The following is a 21,828-nucleotide window of genomic DNA, read 5'->3' as shown; positions in this document are numbered from 1 at the left end:
ATCTGATTTTGATCATTAATGCTATTGTAATGCCATTTGCACAGAACAAACAAGATAGGGCTTCCCTGGTGGCGCAGTGGTTGAGAATCTGCCTGCTAGTGCAGGGGACACGGGTTCGAGCCCTGGTCTGAGAGGATCCCACATGCCGCAGAGCGGCTGGGCCCGTGAGCCACAACTACTGAGCCTGCGCGTCTGGAGCCTGTGCTCCGCAACAAGAGAGGCCGCGACAGTGAGTGGCCCCCACCTGCTACAACTAGAGAAAGCCCTTGCACAGAAACGAAGACCCAACACAGCAAAAATAAATAAATAAATAAATAAACTCCTACCCCCAACATCTTCTTAAAAAAAAAAGAAAGAAAATGAATAGACTTAAAAATTATAAAAAGAGAAAAATATGAAAACTAATCAAACCTTTACATCCCAGGTTTTGGCAATCAGGGTCCTCTCCCACCTAACCCACACCAGAGAGAGGCTGGTCCAAAGGGAATTCCATCACTGAGATCCATCTCTGCATTAGTTCTTGCCTTGGATGGAAGCTGCCCACCATCACCTTCCTACACCCCACACAAACACACACAGGCCTCACCCAGCCACACCCCACTAGGTACCCTCAGAAATGGGCACTGTGGGGGGGTCCTTTGTGTCTGAGGGCTCTTACGCCAGATCCTGCCATGTTTTTCCATGAAGCATTTTTAGTTTGCTCAAGTCAACTAAACACACTCTTCAGGATGCATCTTTCTACAAAAGATCTTCCTTTTTCTTTAGCTCAAATAGCTTTCATCAGTCTTCTCCAAACTTGGTCCCACTAGAAGTCAATACCTGTTGCTATGAAACAGGTCCTGTGGTCAGTTATTAGGCAGACGCTGCATTCCACAGCCTCTTCACCCCAGATACACAGGGCACACCAAAGACTTAAGGATCACAGAGTACCATCTCCCCATAGACCCCTTTTTGTCAGAATCCCTATGGATCTCCTACAGAACTACTACCAATGTCTTAAATAATTGGTGAAGTCTCCATTCCATGCTTTAGTATTGACCAAGTAACCCAGCTGGGGTGCTAGGCTAAGTCAGTGGGCCTTAGGAGCCTTCTGGACATTTGCTGTCTCTTGCACATCCTTGGCAGACAGCTCCCACCTGCCAACCCCTCCCTCCAGAGCTTGCCTCTCTTCTCAGACCCAGAGACCCCTGCCAGGCCAGGCATGCGGAAGAAAGCCCACCATACACACGCCCAGCAGAGCTTCAGCTCCAGCTGCCAGTTCAAGCCTGGCTTTCAACCACTTGTCAGCTGAAGCCAGCAGGCTTAGGAGGCTCAACTGTGAGTTCACCCGCATTGGCTAGTGATACAGCTTATGTCGTTGTTACATATAATACAATACCCTCCAATGAGCTTGGAGGCAAAGTGTCCCGAAGTCAGAAAGCTATAAAACACCACCAATTTCAACAAACAGGAACGTTTTCATAGCATCATGGCCCCTCCAGAAAGGGAGCACAGTGCCTCTTAAATCCCCTCCTCATACAAATGATGCTGTTTCTTGCTCTTGCCAGACTCCCACAGTTAGAACCCATGACACAGACCTGAGCCTGGCACTGGAGTCTCCATGGCTGATTCTGAGGATGCCACCCAGGTGACGCACTTGGGCCAAGGGCTGTGTGCTGCCAGGGAGGCTGAGCTGAGTCAGTGTAAGTGCAGCTAGTCGGGTTCTGTCTGCTGCTGGGGTGGGAGGTCTCTGCTTTGCATATCTGTGAACAGCCCTCAGCAAAAGCAGGAAGAGCCTGGGCTGCAAATTCTTCCATGAATATGAAATGGAAGTGGAAAGTTTCCAAGAGTCCTCCAGGGCCCAGGTAATGCTAGTTATCATGGCTGCTGTGTCCAGAATGCAGCGTCCTGGCCCCGTTCACAGCCCTCTTCAGAGCAGGAAACTAAAGCAACTGCTGCCCAATGCAATCGTGCATTCAGCCTTCCTGACAAACCACAGACGATAAGCCACAGCCTCCCTCGAACGTCCAGACCCCTCCTGAAAGCTGAGCACTAAACTGCAATACCATCACCCGTGCTGCTTCCGTTTTGAACCCCACCTCGGGCTTGGCCTGGTGACCCGGTTCATCTTACCAAGGGAAGTAGTCTATACACACAGGGCCTGCCCTGGTCCCCTCAGAGGGTCCCCCAAAGGGCCCCCAAACAGTCCTGAGGGCACCCCAGGACTGGCGGGGGGAGCTCTGGGCCAGTTGCCAATAAGAGCCTCTCCCCACCCCCTCTAAAAGAGGGAAGGGCCAGGAACTGGAAAGGACAGGGACTCAGGGGGAGGGGACATCTCAGCGCAGGAGCAGGCAAGGCTGAAGAGACGGGCATGCCCTGTCTCATTCCTTCCCTTCTTCCCTGAAGAGAGCTGCACATCACAGGTGACAGGGCGGCCTGACCAGCTCTGCCAGAGCACACGTGCCTGCCCACCCATCCACACCCAGGGAAGAAGTGCCTCCCGCCTGACCCACCCAAGCCCACCTACCCCAGCCTCCCCTTCTTACTGCTGCTCCCGGCTCCCACGTGGGCCTCCAGCTCGGAGGAGCCTCCTGAGCGCCGGCTGGACGCGGCCACCCAGCCACCACAGCTGCCGCTCTCCCTGCCTCAAGTGACCCGCAGAGCAGTCAGGGTGGATCACAGCAGCATCACAGGTCGCAAAGCTCCACTCTTCATCTGCCGTTTAGGAGGATGGTCCTCTGTGGGGAAGCTCACAACAGACACACAGCTTCCCCGGGACTCAGACCAACAGCATGGGTCTGGGAAATAACCATGAGCAAAAGGGCTATTTCTGTGGTGCTGTCGAAATCCTGGGGAGAAGCGCCCAGATAGGATGGGGCCAGTTGTTTACCGGGAGGCTGGCTCCAGCCCTGACCTGGGCCTGAGTCACCTCCTCACGTCCAATCATGAGGTTGTGCCTTCCTGAGCCCACATAATAATTCCTGTGGGTACAGAGCAGGATTACAGGGTTGACACACGATCCTCAGGCCGCTGCTGGGCTTTAGCTACCCAGAGATTATGACCCCCCTGTCCTCACAGCTGTTTCATAAACAGTGCAACCAGCAGGCTACAAGCAACCTAGAGGGAGGGTAATGTGTATTCATTAAATAATTAAATGACCTTAAAATGGAAAAAAAAAAAACCGGAGCCCTTAGTACTATCCTGCCAGAGGGAGGAGAGGCAAATGATTCCTTCTGCTAGTGTGCTTGGGGGGCGGGGTTGGGGGCACGTAGGATGGGGTTGCCATGGGAGCATCCTAGCCCATGCATCTGAGAACCGACTTAGACCCAGCACATCCAAGGAATCTTATTCTGCACCTTTAACCAGACCGTGGATACCCTTGGTCTAAACAAGCATTTTCCAAAGTGTAGTCTGTACAACATAAAAATGTCAGAAGGCTTGGACAGTACTGCATACCACAGTCCTTTATGGGGATTCACACACAATTCCTACTACCAGGTTCTAAACATCTGAGAAGTCCTCCAGTCAAGAAAGCTGCTTAACTTTGTTTAACCCAACACACTTATTTGACCCTCCCACCACTGCCACCATAGGTAAAAAATACCCATTAATATCCTGGGCATAGGCTTTGGAAAATGCCTTCCACTTTGAGCCTTCATTTTCCAACCTGGAGAAAGCTGCCTTCCTGGGCCCCAGTGACCAGTGTGAGATCTACTCCATCATGTCCAGAGACAGGCAGCAGACCCACTAAGATGACACAGGTTGGGACAATGGCCAAGGGTCCCGCTGTAGGGATACAAGACCCTCCAGAACAGCTTAGGAGGAAACTGTGGCTCTGTTTTGGGAGGGCAACCCTTGCTCAGGACCTAACAATTCCACCTTGAGCCTAACCTGTCTCTGCTCCTCGTGGCCCAGAAGTCCCCCTGGATGGAAGAGCACTGGTCCCAAACGCAAAGCCTTTTCCTTTATGAAGGAACATTAAGACAATCTACGATACTACTGAATGGAAGAAAATATTGCTAATGATATAACCGATAAGGGGCTAATATCCAAAATATCAATATAAACAGCTCATAAACTCAACATCAAAAACACAAACAGGGCTTCCCTGGTGGCGCAGTGGTTGAGAGTCCGCCTGCCGATGCAGGAGACACAGGTTTGTGCCCCGGTCTGGGAAGATCCCACATGCCGCAGAGCAGCTGGGCCCGTGAGTCATGGCCGCTGAGCCTGCGCGTCCGGAGCCTGTGCTCCGCAACGGGAGAGGCCACAACAGTGCGTACCGAAAAAAGGAAAAAAAAAAAAAAAAACACAAACAACCTGATTAAAAAATGGGCAGAAGACCTGAATAGACATTTTTACAAAGACGACATACAGATGGCCAACAGGCACATGAAAAGATGCTCAATATCATTAATCAGAGAAATGCAAATTAAAATCACAATGAGATATCACCTCACACCTGTCAGAAAGGTTGTCATCAAAAAGTCCACCACAAATAACAAATGCTGGCGAGGATGTGGAGAAAAGGGAACCCTTGTACACTGTTGGTGGGAATGTAAATTTGTGCAGCCACTGTGGAAAACGGTATGGCAGTTTCTCAAAAAGCTAAACACAGAACTACCATATGACCAAGCAATTCCACTCCTGAGTATATATCTGAAAAAATGAAAACACTAATTCAAAAAGATACATGCACCCCAACGTTCACAGCAGCGTTATTTACAATTGCCAAGATATGGAAGCAACCCAGTGTCCATCAACAGATGAATGGATAGAGAAGATGTGGCACATATATACAATGGAATACTACCCAGCCATAAGAAAAAATGAAATTTTGCCATTTGCAACAACATGGATGGACTTGGAGGGTATTACGCTAAGTGAAATAAGTTAGAAAAAGACTAATACTGTATAATATTATTTATATGTGGAATCTAAAAAATACGAATGAATATAACAAAAAGGAAACAAGACTCACAGATATATAGGACAAAATAGTGGATACCAGTAGGGAGAGGGAAGTGGGAGGGGCAAGATAGGGGTAGGGGATTTAGAGGTACAAACTATTATGTATAAAATAAATAAGCTACAAGGACATATGGTACAACACAGGGAATACAGCCAATAACTTATAATAACTATAAATGGAGTATAACCTTTAAAAATTATGAATCACTATATTGCATACCTGTAACTTATATAATATTATACCTCAACTATATCTCAACTTTTAAAAATAGACTTTAAAAAAAAAGACAATCTATGATAACCAGACCCAGGCCTGCACCTCCCACCCAGGAGACCAGACTGCATTCACTTTTTTTTTTTTTCATTGCCATGAGATAAAGACCTACAATATTTATTAGGTTCAAGGACATAAAGTTATTGTGCCAAATCAGATTGCATTCACTGTTATCACTTAAGTGTCCCTTACAAAACCCCAACAAACAGGAAAGGCTGGAATCAAATTATGACTCATCCAAAAAGATACGACTCTCCCCTCCCCAAAAGGGTGCTGTAGGGTGGCCTATAGGGGCCCACTTTCCTTCTCATTTCTGAGGTGTGCATGACTCAAAGAGGCATTGGGCAAAGGGGCTTTGCCCACTATATATCACCTCCATGACAGACCTTGCCCACCTCATTCACTATTGTATCCCCATGCCTGGAATATAGCAGGTATCAAGAAATACTTGTTGAATGAATGAACGCATAACATAATGAATGAGTCAGTGAGCTAAGTGGTGAATCTATCTATGCCAGTGTCAAGAGTCAGTTCGGTGTGTGGTTAAGAATATGGATTCAAGCCAGACTACCCAGGTTGGACTCCTGCCCCACCACTAAGTTGCATGACCTTGGGCAAGTTACTAATTTCTCTGGCTCAGTTTTATTCCCTCTAAAATGGGGATAATAACAGTGCCAACCTCATAGGTTGCCATGACAAATTAGTTGGCACGTGTAAAGTGCATAGAATAGTACCTGGCATATAATGTGTGCTTTATAAGTATTATCTCTTGACTCATTATCACCCTGATACCAGGTGCGAGAAAGTCCAGCTGGGAAAATGAACATGACCTTTCATGTAGACACCAAATCCTTTCACTCAACATTATTTACTGAACACTATTATGTGACAAGTACTCTCTCAACTCCTATTTGGGTGCAAGGAGAAGGCAACCATGTTCAAATGTGAAACCGGATCAGGAAAAAGAGCCTTCTCCTCTATGAGTGATACCTCTTGCTGACTTTGCATGGCCAGCACCCCAGCCTTGAGCCCATCCTCTTGGGCCCTAGCCCCTCCTAGATCAGAGCCCAAAGCCATGATCTCCTGTCCTAGATATGCAGCAGCACACAGAAGAAATAAAGGATTAATATTTGGGGGGAAGAACCAGGGAGGCCAATGAGTAGCTTTTGGGGAGTGAAGATCTTCTCCCTGCTTAACCCTAAGGCTACATTTTATCTGCCCATATTTTCAAAACCAGGGATTGATTTCAAAGCCATTTGAAGAGTGAGTCACCTAGTGTGAGGACAAGGAAAACAGGTCTCACCTGTCCAAGAGCTTCCTGACCTTGCTGAGAGCCACTCACTCCTTACTGAGGATCTCCAAAGAGCCAAGGTTGGGCTGAGGGTGGGGCTCAGAGGTCCCAGAGTCTTCCAGCAAACCACCCACATAAGTCCCATGATTCTTAGTGCAGCCCCGAACCGGCATCTTCAGAGTAAGCCGGCCCCTCAGAGTTGCAGCCAGGTCAGGCTAACTACTCCAAACCTGCTAACACTCCAGAAGGTGAGTGCTGACAGGGGCTCTGTCTGCCTGGCCCTATGGCTTGACTACCACTCAACACTGATGCTTCACAGCCAGAGGAGGAATTTCTCCCATGAGGGTTCCAGCTGCAGCCAATTCCCCCCTAAAGATGGCCAAATGTTGGTCACCACATCCAAGGGGATAGCCAGCAAGGGCTCAGGACCATGCTGAAATTCCTACTAGTGCTTCCAGCTTTCTTCACTCAGCTCCTTTGCTAATTTGTCATCACTAAGCTTCCAGCCACATACAAGGACCCAACAGTTAGTGTAAGTGACACTCTAGTTAGCAAGCCTCTCCTACTCCAGGGCCTCTCAAGACTCACCCCAGAGGCCTCTGCCAGCCAAGTCAAGCAGTTCCACTGGCAAAGCAGCTACCAGGAAGTTCAAGGGCAGAAAGCAGACTGCCAGATGCAGTACACCTACCTCCCTTGCCAGGAAAGAGCCAAAGAGGTAAGGATGAAGGCCTCCAATGACCCCATCACTCAGCCATCCTGTGCATCCCCCTGCCTCCAGGTGGAAATCCTCAGCCCTTGGTATCTGGCCAGTCCTCAGGCACTAGAAAGTGGTCCGGGCGCTTAAGTGGCGGCAAGTCCCGAGTCCCATAATTTCTCTAAACCTTTCGAATCCAATGTTGGTCGCCAGGGAGCCGAGATGTGGCGGGCTCACCTGAGGCCTCTGGAGCCCAGGCCACCACAGGGACTGGGACAGGAGCACAGCCCAGGGCCCAGGCAGGGGATGAGCCCGGGATCGGAGCCGCCGCCTTAGCGGGCGGGGAAGCCCAGGGCCAAGATTCCGACCTGGGGGCGCTCCGACTCCCACTGTGGGCCGCCGGGGGCCGCGAGCCGTGGGCCCAAGGTCAGCAGGGCAGCGTCGCGCGCACTCACGGGCTTCAGGGGACAGGGCCATGCAGTGGGCCGAAGAGGGCGGCCCGCAGTCTGGAGCGCAGGTGGCGGCGCGGGGCAGGGCGCACAGCAAGCGCCGCAGAAGGGCTGCCCCACCCTGCCGCCGACCCGCGGAGCCCGGGCCAGGCCTCGCCCCACAGCGGGCGCTGGGCGGGAGCCGGCGGTGCGCCCCGCGGCAGGGACAGGGGCCGGCGGTCCCGGGGCGCGGTGCTGCGCCGCGCCAGCCCAGAGCTCCCGGGCCGCCGGGCGGGAGGAAAAGGGCCGCTTCCGCAGGGGAGAATCCCGGGGGTCTCGCGCCGCCCCAGCCGGTGACCTACCTGGGCGCGGAGCAGAGGACAGGAGAGGAGCCAGCGGCAGAGGGGCGCGGGCCGAGCCGCCGCCGCGGAAGTCTGCCCTGTCCGCCGCCCGCCCACCCGGCCAGGCCGCCGCTACCTGAAGCGCAGGGCCGCACGGCCAACAGGAAAGGAAACTTGAGAGCGCCCGGGACGCGGCGGCCGCCGCCCTGTCCCTCAGCCGGAAGCGCGCCCGCCGCAGCCGGGGGGTCAGGTCCAGCCCGGCATCCCGCACCTCGCCTCCGCGGTCATCCCCGGGCCCCAAAGCTTTTCTCACGATGTTCGGATCTTCCCAAACCTCCTCCCGTGCCGGGACTTGTCCCAAGGAGAAACTCTGGGGTCAGCGCCCCCAACCAGGTGACTTACTCCCTGGAGCTGAACTGACAGTCTCTGTTCTCCAACCCTGTGCTCTGGCTTACACACCCGCCCCTCTAAGTCCGGACTGACCTCTTAGTTGCCGAAGCCAGTGGGTGCTTTGTAGCCTCCCCTAGTCGCTTCTCCCCAGCCTTTGAACCTGCTGAGCACACCTTCCTTCCTGCAACTCTTGGAGTACAGTTTCCAGAGTCAGAGCCTGCAACCACCTCCCCTTTCTCTCTCCAGATTTTCTACACACCTTAATGACTGCAGCTTCTCAGCCTCCAGGGCCTGGCTTTTCATTGTGGTGGTGTTCTCTGGGGTTCCACTGCTGGGCTGCCTGCCCCTTCTGGGGATCTCACCCACTCCCATGTTAAAACCTCCTGCCTGCTAATGACCCTGGAAACTCCTCTCCAGCCCAGAATGCTCCAGAGCTGCAGATGGCATATCCAACCAACTGGACACATCTCCACTAGAGGTTCCTAGGCTGGAGGAAATGTGTCCAAACTCAAACTCCTAATTTCCTTCCAGGAACGTGCCAGAACCTACCCCCATTCCTGTGTTTCCGTAACCAAGCAGGACCCTATAAGGCCTTCTAGGAACAGACTCCTCCCACCCTCCCTGTCCTCCACCTGCCTCTTGTTTATAGAAAAACTTTAGCATCCTAGGCCTTTCCTGAGTTCCAAATTTAATCAGAGAAGTGAGAAAATGCAGAAGCAAAGGAAAACAGTCAAGTAAGACAAAAATAATAATAGTTTAGCTATAAAACAAAGTCAAGGACCTTTAGTTCCTCTTCAAGGGCTATATAGATAATATTCTGAGCCATATGCTTGAGCTGTTTTGCAGATACTGAAACCTCCACCAGGTGGAAGGCATTAACTGCATGCTGATCAACAAGCACATAGACCCCAGACAATTAGAACCAGAAGGCTGATGATGTTGACTCCTAATTATCTCACCACCCATCAGAAGAATGTCCAGGATCTGATCACCCACCCTGTTACCCTCTCCCTGTCTTTAAAAACCCTTCCCTGAAATCCATCGAGGAGTTCCGGTCTTTTGAGCTTTAGCCGCCAGCACTCCTTGCTTGGCCTTGCAACAAATGCTGCACTTTCCTTCACCACAACCCAGGGTCAGTAGTTCGTCAAGTGGACCCAGATTTCATTAGGTAACATTTCCAGCCTTCTGCGTGACAGCACCACCGCCCACTCCCCCAAGCCACACGCGAGAGCTATCCTCCACCCCTTCTCCCTTCCATATCTCACACCAGTTAGTCACCAAGGAGGAAGGAGGAAGTGAAACTATTCATTAGTGTCCTGATGGTGGCAACTGCTTTCACATTGTCTCATTCGTGCACCAAGTTTTATTCCTTCTATGTCCTAGCCTGATATTTACAATTTATTTGTAAGTTATATGCACATGTAACTATATAAATACATTATGTATTATAAGGCATGCTAAAAGTCATTACAGGGTTTGGTAAAGATGAAACAATAATCTTAAATTGTTTCAATTTTAATGAATGGTACATTATACCTTTTTCCCTTCACTTTAAAGTTATTAGCAAAAATCTGAGAGCAACATGATTAAAAATGATTTCAATCAATCTTAGTTTAATATTGTATGAGACTAGAAAGTATGCTTTTAAGTTCAGTTAATGTCAATACTTAGTCCTAATGGCTGTTAATTGCAAAGCAAAACCAAAAACCTCACAAAGACAAATACACCCAAATAAAAAAGTTCTGGGTCTCCCTGGCAGCCCAGTGGTGAAGACTTCTCCTTCCAATGCAGGGGTGGGGGGTGGGTTCCATCCCAGGTGTGGGAGCTAAGGTCCCACATGCCTCCAGGCCAAAAAACCACAACATAAAACAGAAGCAATATTGTAACAAATGCAATAAAGACTTTAAAAATGATCCGCATCAAAAAAAAAATTCTTTCACTACACTTATTAAATCACAATTCTCACTGCTTAAATCCCATCTACCAATTTTGCAAATGTGAAATTCCCCCAGAAGACTCTTCTTTGTCCATGAAGCCCACATTCCGAATGATGTTTTTGTTATCGAGCAAAGGTTCACTGCCTGATGTGCATAGGAGCCAATAATATGGCACTGGTTTTGAGGGAGAAGAAGCTTTATTGCGAGGTTGACCAGCAAGGAGACAGGAGGCAAAGCTCTCAAATCTATCTCCTTGATCCAGGGTTGGGGTGAAATTTAAGAGGTATGGGAATTTCAAACTTGGAAGCTGATTAGCTAGTCTTGAGTCAGAACATATAAACTACTCGTGCTACTGGAAGCCAGATTTTCCTTATTGAAGGACTTCTCCCTTTGCTTTGTTAAGAGTTCCAGTGGCAACCTTTTGATTCTTTGACTGTAGACTGTAGATTCTGTAGACTGAAGATTCTCCGTTGGGGGTCATCCTGAAGAGATGGCTTCCCATCTTGCACTGCTGTTTCTGTAAAATAACTCAAGGTTTGATTAATCAACCTATTTAGAGAGGCAAAACCAGTTTAAGCTGGGGCTGTTTCAACAACCTATTTAAGGAGGCAAAAACAGTTTAAGCTGCTCAGTGTTTTATGAGCTGTTTCATTTTCATCAGTTGTTCCTGCAGATATTTTTAACAATGGGATTTTTTTTAATTCCAGAAACTCTTTATTTGGAAGAATGTAATATAGGTTTAAAAAGTGTACTTCTTAATTTTGAAGACAGTGGCTATGACAGTCTATATAGTTGAAACTGACACACTTCATTTTGGCATTAAAATCACATGATAATGGAAACAGTTACAGCATCAATTTTCAAAGTGCTTTCCCCATAACATGATTATTTTAAAGCACAGTTACAGTCATTGCTAAAATATCACCTATACCTGAAGGGATACCTTGTGTGACTCATATGGAGTCCCTCCCTGCCCCCAACCCCAGTTTTGTATTCCAGTCTGGGCAGCCACTGCATTGGTGTTTACTCTTACACATAAAAACCACAGCATGTTATACTAGATATATCATTCACATTATAAACACATCTTTTCTTTAGTAGATCACAAGAAGTATTTCTTTATGAATGCCATCACTGAAAAGACTTTAAGTAAAACATATTAGCAACTGGCATCCAACCATAATCCAAATTCCACAACACATAATATGTTCTAAACCATTTTTCCAAATCTTTGACGATGTTTTCTGTGTGTCTTTCAACAGAATGCATTTTTATGTGTTGCCATCTTCTCTCTGTACCAATTCAGTCACTTTAATCATGGCAAATAGAACAGTGGGTTTTTTCCAACGTATTGACTGACATTTTGCCTTTTACTATTAAATAAAAGAGATTTTACTCAAAAGAGGTTTCTAAACATGTTTATTACATTTAATAATAGTTCACAAAACTACACAACTAAGTATTGCATGACTTGGAAAAAATCATAGAGATTTGTCTTCATGCTCTGGGTGTATAGAATGTACGTATCTTGCTGATCATGATGGCATATTTATATAATTATTAGCTAATACCTCAAAGTGCAATATCCCCCTAGGCTGGTTGTTAACTATAGTGATGTAAATCCGTATTTTGAGTGGTCTTTTTTTATACATTTGAACTTTTTTCTGATAGACTTCCGTATCAGAGATATCATCATAATGGATCTCATATGAATAGCAGGGAATTGTTAGCTCTGCTATTTTTCTGAGTTTGCTTTTGCTTGCACTATCCATATTACAGTGTCCCTTCCAAGACCCCCGCAGATACTAAAATCCATGGATACTCAAGTCCCTTATATAAAATGGCATAGTATCTGCATATAACCTATGTACATCCTCCCGTATACTTTAAATCATCTCTAGATTACTTATAATACCTAGTACAATATATAAATAAATACTATGTAAATAGTTGCCAGGCACACTGCAAATTCAAGTTCTGCTTTTTGGAACATTCTGGAATTTAAAAATATATATATTTTCCATCCTCAGTTGGTTGCATCTGCAGATGCAGAACCCATGGATACAGAGGGCCAACTGTATTTTCAATCTATGGATTTCTTCGCAGAAATCGTTTCAAGCTACTTGTCCCCTTTGTGAGAATTAGTTAAATGCTAGTTAGATGATATAATCTACCTACCACCTGGGCTACAAGTAATTCGTAATACCTTGCGATCCACTTGAAAGTAACTGGAACAGTGAAGGTGCCACTGTCACCCCTCCCCTAGGTAGTAGAATCCCCTCTCTTCCCTGAGGACACTTCTTCTATGACACATGACATGGACACCTGACAAAAATGTCAAGTAAGGGTGACTGAATCCATACAGTAAATATTGGTAAATTTATTTTTACACTAAAACATAAATACAAACATACCTCATTTTATTGTGCTTCGCTTCATTGCACTTAGCAAATATTGTGTTTCTGACAAGTTGAAGGTTTGCGGCAACCTTGCATGGAGCAGGTCAGTGAGAACACCAACTAGTAGCAGCCAACACACCCGTCTGCCCGCCCCACCTCCATCCCCCAGCAGCACCACCAGCCTCTTCTCCATGCTTCTGCCACCAGGGGCAGACATCCTGAGTCCCTTCTCCTCCTCTCTTCCAATCAGCCCTTCCCTCCAATCATTCAGACCTGAACGCTTTGGAGAGCACTGGGCCCCGAGCTGTGGATTACCTCCAAGGGTGCTCTGACACTGGCGGATGGGGATTATCTGAGCATTTTTGGAAGCCCAGGGGTCTGCGCTTCATCCCCCCAACCCCTACTAACACTGTCCTCTGGGTAATTGTTCCACAATGCACACACGCACATCCAAGATGGGTATGGCAGCCTCCAAATAACCAATTCATCTGTCTCCTTTTATTGTCTCCTGAACTACAGAAGCCAAAAATCTCACCCAGGAGACAATAAGAAGGGGGTTCTGCTTCTGAGAGTGCTTTAGCAGAGTCTCAACAAATAACATTCAATTTTCAAACCAAAGTGCCCCCGGGCCTTCTACTAATTGAATGAACTGAAATCATAGCATATGGTCTGGAAACGGGGCAGAAATAGGTCCATCAGGAGTATGTAGTGGCTGGAAAATGAGTGCTCCGGGCATGGAAGGGCACTGTGGCCCCCACTGATACTGTAGCGTACAGCCTTCGCCCCACCTGCCTCCCCACTCCAGCTGGAGGTTCAATTCCAACCCACCCCGGAATTTTTTTTTTTTTTTTTTTTTTTGGTGCAACGCACGCCGGATGTCAGTTCCCTGACCAGAGATTGAAGCCGAGTCGTGGCAGTGAAAGCCTGGAATCCTAACCACTAGGCAACAAGGGAACTCCCTCCTCCCCCCTACAATTTTTAACTCCTGTGTGGTCAATCATCCCTAAGCAAGCTGGAGTCTGACAGTAGGTCCCCTTACAGTTAACAGCCGGTTCCTTCTTTCTGAAATGGGTTTCTAGAAAGGAGAGAGACAAACCCGAGCACTTTGAAAATTAGCATGAGTGTGAGCTAGCCCCTAGACCCAGAGCACGTGCACTCAGGATTGGAAATGGAGCTGTTGTGACAGGAAGTGGGGAGATGTCCCCATGCCCGGCCCGCAGTGGGGCTGGTGTGGAGTCTTGGGGTGCCTGGGGACCTTGGGCTTAGAGTTCCCCAGTCACTCCTCTCTGGACTGGAGTGAAGAGGGTAAATGAGTGGAGATTTGAGGCTTGGGGCCCACAACACATGACCACAGAACACCCTCTCAGTAGGCAGGGGGATGTTCCCCAGGACACACCTGTCTGCTTGTGGGCACACGGTCTCTGTATTTAAACTGAAGTCTGGGAATTAGCAACCCCCTTCCCCATCTAAGAATGGCCTGTTGTCTCTGACTTCCCTTCAGGACTCTGCACAAGATAATGCTTGGCTGTAGCTCCAGCTCACCCCCAGCTCATTCCCAGAACTTGAATTTTTGTGGTTTTCATACTCTCTGAACTCTACCATCAGCCTAACCATTATACCATCTGGTGAGACTGCGGTTGGACTCCTATAGATGGGAATCACAGCCTCAAACACCTTGCACATTTAACTCATTGTCTGAAAGCCCCAAATCATCTGCCCCCAACTCCCTTCATCTCTCCCTCTATACTTTGAAATTCAGGTGTCAATTTCTAGCATGACTATAGCCCTCCAGAACTACTTGGGAAGGAGGAGAAGGAGGTGGGTAGAGTAGAGCCTCACATGAGGCAGTGACCTCTGTCTCCTGGAGATGCAGTCTTCCCCCATTGCCGCCTACACACACACACACGCACACACACAGGCACACACACATTCCCCTTAGGCCATACTCATTCCCAAGATCCCTTCTGGCTGCAGCTTCTAGCACTCCCAGTCCCAGGCCATCCTCTTCCCAATCCCTGAATCCCTGATTCAGAACTGCCCACCCAACCATTTAATGAACAATAAGGTCAAAGCCTGAACCAAAAGCAAGAGCCTGTAGCTGTCCTTTCCCACAGTGTCTGCTTCCCAGTTGAGTGTCAGACTCCAGAAGGCTGACCACCATCAGTGTGACAGTACCATCAACACCCAATCCATCCTCAGCTCTGTGGATTCTACCAGGGACATCTGGAGGAATGGGAGCAGCTTAAATTGTATCCAAGAGAAGCACAGGCATTTTTCCAGTTCCTGAATTTCTATTATTTAAGAATGAGCCTAACTATGATCTCACTGAGGATAATGACACCTCTGGGTGAGGGAGGAGGACTCTGCATAAGATTTTGATTTGGGAAATCAAAAATCAGAAAATTGTGATGATTGCACAACATTGTGAATGTAATTGATGCCACTGAATTGTACACGTAGAATTGTTCATGTTACAATAGAAAATGTTATGTTCTATATGTTTTACTACAATAAAAAATGGTTAAAAGAACCAAAAATAATGAATTAAAAAAAAAACTGTTATTTCACAATTCCACTGTTTCTTTGCACCATTAACTGTGAAAAGACCCAGGGCAAATGGCTCTTTATCAACTATCCGACTACCCCCAAACCTTCAGGCAAAGTGGTTTCAGAGGTGCCCTGAGGGAACAAAGAAGGAAGAGTCATGTTCCATGCTGGAAAGACCCAGGAAAGAAAGGAGAGTGGCTGTCAGAGGAGAGGGGATCCGCACATAACAAGAAATGAGAACCCAAAGGTCACTATGAAGCAGAAGCTCCACCCAGAAATCCTCAGAAATCTTGGAGAGAACACTGGACGAACCCCAAACAGTTCAGGGTGGGCAAAAGTCCCTCTGGCTTATGATTTGTCTAAAGGGTAAGTCTCTGAGAAAGAGAAACAAAGCAGTTGGAAGTCACTGATATCTATCACCTGTCAACTGTTCCCAAAAGGTAAGCCCCAGTCCTTGGCCCATCTGCATAGTTCCTGTCTACAATCACATTCCAGACAATCCCCACTTGAGCCAGGTCAATTTCCAGTGACATATGGCAAAGTTCAGATCCTTTCTAAATAAACATTGCAAAAGCTTGTGGTTTATCAATAATTGAGTATTCTCAAATGTATTATTTGGAATTAGATTCAGCTGAGGATAACAGAGACCTAAAATAACAAGGAGATAAATAAGAAAAATATTTTTTTCTCTTTCTTTCTGTAAATAGTCCAGAGTTGGGAATTACGGGCACTTCACAAATCCTCTGACTCTTTCCAGCCACCACCCTACCTGCCCTCAAGTGCAGTCTCATCCTTGTGGGACTTAGCAGTCCCCCTTCCTTTGCTAAGAAAAGCCTACAGATAGATCTTCAGCCATTACTTCCATGTTTCATGAAGCAAGAGGGAAGAAGGACCATATAGGGGTTCTATTTTTCATCTTGTGAGGAACCTCCATACTATTTTTACAGCAAATGCACCATTTTGCAATACCACCAACGGTGTATACAAGGGTTCTAATTTCTCCACATCCTTACAACACCCATTGTCTTCTGTTTTCTTGATAATAGCTATCCTAACAGGTAGGAAGTAATATCTCATTGTGGTTTTTATTTGCATTTCCCTGATGGTTAATGATGTTGAGCATATTTTCATTTACCTGTTGGCCATCTGTCTGTCTTCTTCAAAGAAATGTTGATTCAAGTGTTTGGCCCATTTTTAAATTGGGTTATTAGTTTTTTTGCTATTGAGTTGTATTACCATATGATCCAGCAACCCCACTTCTGCATAGTTATCCAAAAGAATTGAAATCAGGATCTCAAAGAGATATTAGCATTCCACATTCACTGCAGCACTATTCACAATAGCCAAGATGAAGATGCAACCTAAATGTCCATCGATGGATGAATGGACAAAGAGAATGTGGTATGTCCATACAATAAAGAATATTCAGACTTAAGAAAGAAAGAAATCCTGCAATATGTGACAACACGGACGAATCTTAAGACATGATGCTAAGTGAAATATGCCAGTCACTGAAAGACAATTACTGTATCAATTCCACTTATATGATTCTTTTCCATTATAGCTTATTACAAGATATTGAATATAGTGCCCTGTGCTATACAATAGGTCCCAAATGTCTTTTAATGAAGCCACCATATCATATTTCCACTTATCTCGCATTGGCCACACTGAGAAGTTCTGTAACATCCAAATATAACTCCCATAGATTTTGTGATTAACTTGATTACACCAGGCCTAAAATCTCACATCAGAGAAAGCAGGGAAAAATACAACACTATGCAGTTTAGATATCCTCGCCACCTTAGAACTTCTCCAAGTTGGTGTCAGTGCACCATGATATTTGCATAATCATAGCAACCACTCTGAGATCCAAGGATCTAAGTTAAGGATAAACATTTTGGCAATTTCAGGGAAATCAAAGGAGTTGTCTTTCATGCTGTGAGGGCAGGACTCTATCTGACTGAAAGATTCTATCTGACTACCCTTCCTCATGAAGTCCTAATGTCAGCAGTTACCATGCTGGTATCTGGCATTACATGCTCCCACCCTGCTAGTGTGGTGTCAGAAAAAGGTCTTTTCACAGAGCAATGCAGGGAATATAGGCCCAAGATTAGCAGAACTATATACTGTGGTTCACCTGCTCTTTTTTTTTTTTTAACATCTTTATTGGAGTATAATTGCTTTACAATGGTGTGTTAGTTTCTGCTGTATAACAAAGTGAATCAACTATACATATGCATATATCCCCATATCTCCTCCCTCTTGCGTCTCCCTCCCACCCTCCCTATCCCACCCCTCTAGGTGGTCACAAAGCACCGAGCTGATCTCCCTGTGTTATGCAGTGGCTTCCCACTAGCTATCTATTTTACATTTGGTAGTGTATATATGTCCATGCCACTCTCTCACTTCGTCCCAGCTTACCCCTCCCCCCCCCCCATGTCCTCGAGTCCATTCTCTACGTCTGCGTCTTTATTGGTTCACCTGCTCTTACTTGGGAAGCCAGTCTTGACATGTTCTAAAAGTCCTTTGGGCAGTCATCCATGAAATATCTATTGAGTACCTAGCAGGTGTCAGGCTCTAGGTCCTAGAGCAACAATGGTCAGCAGAACACTTCTTGCCTTCATGGAGGTTACAGCTATTTAGCAAGACAGGACATTAATCAAATGACCGCCTGAACACATAACTTCAAGAGTGATAGTGCTGGAAAGAAAAGTACAAGAGCTCTAACAGAGCACAACAAGAAAAACTGACGTCCTTCCAGGTTCCACACCTTGGAAACAGCATGTGCAAAGGCCCACGGAGAATTTAGGGGAACAATACCTGAGTCATTTTCCCCCATTTTATTTCTGTCACATATTCATCATTGGAAATTCTGTAAAGATTACACAATAAAAGCTCCATTTCCAATGTGTATAAATCTCTTATTTTACTAAAGGAAGTATCACATGGCCTGGGTAAATAAAACCAGATTTAGTGCTCCAGGGTGGTGATGTTTTCAAATTAACTTTTCCAAATCCTGTCACTTTTCCAGCATTTATTAAATTTATAATAAACCTGTTTTTAAATTCCTCATGCCCACCCTCCCCAACCCCTCATGTTTTCTGGATGTTTCCAGTTCTGTCTCTCTCAAACATTCCTTCCATGTGAGTATATCCTGAAAGTCAGTGGGGAAGAATGTCCTCCCATACTGTTTTGTGAGCATCTTTGTTCCTTCTGCCAAAGCTGTAGAGGGGCCCGACTCTGTGCCGGCACTCCAGGGCCAGGTCTCACCCCTCCCACCCTACTCCTGCTTCAGTGGGCTCTAGCTTTAATCACTCATTCCCCCCCAGGGTCTGGACTTCTGCTCAGCCCTTCTCCAGAGAGAAAGTGGAATAAGATCTGGGTGATATTAATGGTCCTGCTTCTTAATACCACCACCCCACCCACTGCTTCAAATCAGATCTGTCTGATCTCTACCCATCCCAATGAGTTAGGCATAAATGCATTGCCAAATTCCATTCCTACCAGGGATCCCTGGAGTATGTCAATGAAGTTACACTCTCTGTCCTTATCTTTTGTCCTTTCCCCTCCTGCAGGCATCTACTATTTAAAGCCCTGTCCCCATACTCCATCTCCAGAGCTGGTCCAGAGGGCCTCCCCAGGGCCATCGACAGAATGGCTTCTATATCAGTAGGGTCCCAGAAGCAAACAGATGCTACCTTCATATTAGGAAAATTGACTTAATAGGTAATTTCATAGAGGGACTATTTACAAAGACGTGGCAAGGGTGTAGGGAACCATGAAGATTTGTATGATACTCAAGGGCTAGTAGTATCAGGGCGTCACCCTCCCTGGGCCTGAAGGGGGAAGGCGAAAGAGCATCTGCACTGATTCCATGGCAGGCTTCCAATAAAGCCAGATTCCAAGTCATCTTACTTGTCTCGTATTACCTGGCCCTTTGGTCCTGGTAGGCCTTTTTCCTCACAGCTCTAGCCTCCATCTCCAGACCCCTCCCTAAGCCCCATGCAGAGGTTACTCTTCAGCATAGGGTTTTCCTGTCTCTAACCTGGCCCACAGGCCTTCCTATGAACCCAGTGGCTGCAGGCACCTGGCTGAGTCCACCTGTCCCTGTAGCTTCTCTCTCTTCCTCAGTTGAGGATCTGAGAACAGTGCTAAGAGTCACCACCTTGGCCCTCTGACCTCTGGCCTCTATGTTAGCTGGTGACTGGTACCCAATCAGGCTGAACATTGAAGTCATGGCCAATTTTTGTGGCAGCCTGATGTGGGGGTCTTGCAACTCTCCTTTTCCAGACCAACATAGTTCGGTCCACTCATGGCTCAGGCAGCTGTATCCAATCCGTTTCCAGGATTATCTACCATGAGAAGGAAGGATCCCTCCCACCATCCCCTCCCTGTCCTCCATGGGTCACTATTACAGAGGACACAAAGCAAGGTGGCCCAAAACTCCCACAGAAATCAGTGAAGCAGCCCTGTTTTTATTCACTTTCCATTATAGCCCCTCCCTCTGAGGATGGTCAGGGCAACACGAGCAATGTGCACAGGCTTGACCCTCTCCCAACAGGTTCCTAGATCCTTCTGAGAGCAGACTGCTGCCTTACCCCCTCCCCACAACTGCTCCAGACACACCTAGATGCATCTAACCTGGCAGTCCTGATTCCCAGCACACCAGGCTGTCCCACCAGGACCATGGCTCGGTTACACTTTGATGAGGGTCAGCTCTGTCCAAGCAGTCACTCACAGACTTTCCAAATATTCTTCTTTCTGTTCAACTGTCAGAAGCTGAAGTCATGCAGCCCACTGTGTAAAATGCTCTCTGTCCAGTGGATGGGATTTCGGGGGGACAAGTTAACTTCAATTAATGTCCTTCTTTACACCCTGGGATTGATAATTGTGTTTTTAAATAGGAAAAAAATGCAAATGTAAAAAGATGCTTACCAAAATCATAGAGTAATGTAGTAAATGCTTATGATAGAACACTAAGTTATAAAAGTACAACACAAAGCATGATTTCAACTATGTGAAAAATAAAAGAAGTGAAATAAAATAAATAAAAACCCAAGCATAGAAAAAAAAAAGTGACAGGAAACTTTTTTTAAATACAACTCTAGGTTCTGGGAAAAAACCTCTTAGCTTGGAAGGCCCACCCTGATTCTCCAACAGGCTGCCCACAACCCCATTTCTGCCCCAGACCTCTGGGTGTGCTTTGGTCAGTAGAGAAGACACCATGACTAGGAATTTGATTTTATCCTAGGTAAGGAAAAGCTATATGTAAAAACTGGAGAGTTTTGAGGTGCCTTAGAATAGGAGGGATGGGAAGAGAAGAGAATACGAACTGTGAGGGAAAAGCTTAAATAGAGAAGAGAACGCAAAAACCTGGCTATGGGGCAGGGCCAAACCAAAAAGAGAAACAAAGAAAAATTTCCTATGGGATGAAGAGGAAGGCGTATTCAATGTAAAGTTATTTCCTATTGTGTGCTGTGCTGTAATACCCCTCCATTACCCCCACATATTCAGTAAAAACCTCTTATAACAACAATCTCATAATATTGATATTTGAGTAAATAAAGGAGAAGAGGTCTTCTGCAATATGGACCAATACAGGAGCTGATGTAAGACAGGCCCTCTTACATTAGCCACGATAAGTTAGGCTATGGCAACCTATTCAAAACAAACAAACAAAGCTCAGTAGTTCAACACATGAAAGTTATGTCTCTTGCTCATATCACAAGCCAATGCAGGTCAGGCAGCTTTCCTGCATGGCTTTCCTCCAAACAGTGACTCAGAAATTCACACAGTTTCCATCCTGCACTTTCACCATCTAAGAGTCTTTCACTACTTGATCAGTGGGAGAAGGGAGGTAGTGTGGTCAATAACACTACTGAAGCTCTAGCTAGAAGAAACCTATACCATTAAATGTATATATTAAGGGACTTCCCTGGTGGCGCAGTGGTTAAGTATCCGCCTGCCAATGCAGGGGACACAGGTTTGAGCCCTCATCTGGGAAGATCCCACATGCCGCAGAGCAACTAGGCCCGTGTGTCACAACTACTGAGCCTGTGCTCTAGAGCCCGCAAGCCACAACTACTGAGCCCACGTGCCACAACTACTGAAGCCTGCGTGCCACAGCTACCGAAGGCTGTGCACCTAGAGCCTGTGCTCCACAACAAAAGAAGCCACTGCAGTGAGAAGCCCATGCACCGCAACAAAGAGTAACCCCCGCTTGTCGCAACTAGAGAAAGCCCACGTGCAGCAACGAAGACCCCACACAGCCAAAAATAAATAAAATTAATTAATTAATTTTTAAAAATGTATATATTAAAACAAAAGAAAAGTTGAACACCAGTGATCTAAGTGTCCAAATCAAAAACTTTTAGAAAAAAACACAGCAAATTAAACACCCCCCCCAACAAATAGAAGGGAAAAATAAAGATAAGAGCAAAAATCAATGAAATAGAGAAAAAGACATGCAATAGAGAAAATCAGCAGTCAAAAGTGTATTCTTTGAATAGACTAATACAATTAATAAATGCCTGGCAAGGCAGATCTATAGAGACAAAAAAATGAGAGAGAGAGAGAG

General features: G+C 46.5%; 1 protein-coding gene across 2 annotated transcripts in view; it reads right to left on the bottom strand.

Annotated features, from left to right (window-relative positions):
* AMPD3 (adenosine monophosphate deaminase 3) overlaps positions 1 to 8,491 on the bottom strand; it is a 44,053-nt gene extending 35,562 nt beyond the window's left edge. The window contains exon 1 of one of the 2 annotated variants that reach the window (XM_082626813.1): positions 8,459 to 8,491. The gene's annotated coding sequence lies outside the window, so the exon portion shown is untranslated. Of the gene's footprint in view, positions 1 to 7,996; positions 8,103 to 8,458 lie in introns of those variants that run through there. The other variant, XM_082626812.1, reaches the window with a different exon arrangement.
* Positions 8,492 to 21,828: the final 13,337 nt, after the last annotated feature.

This window comes from Mesoplodon mirus (genome assembly GCF_964341445.2).
Source record: "Mesoplodon mirus genome assembly, chromosome: 7".
Lineage (NCBI taxonomy): Eukaryota > Metazoa > Chordata > Mammalia > Artiodactyla > Ziphiidae > Mesoplodon > Mesoplodon mirus.
Note: the sequence above shows the minus strand (reverse complement) of the source record. Positions and strands in the feature narration are given on the sequence as shown.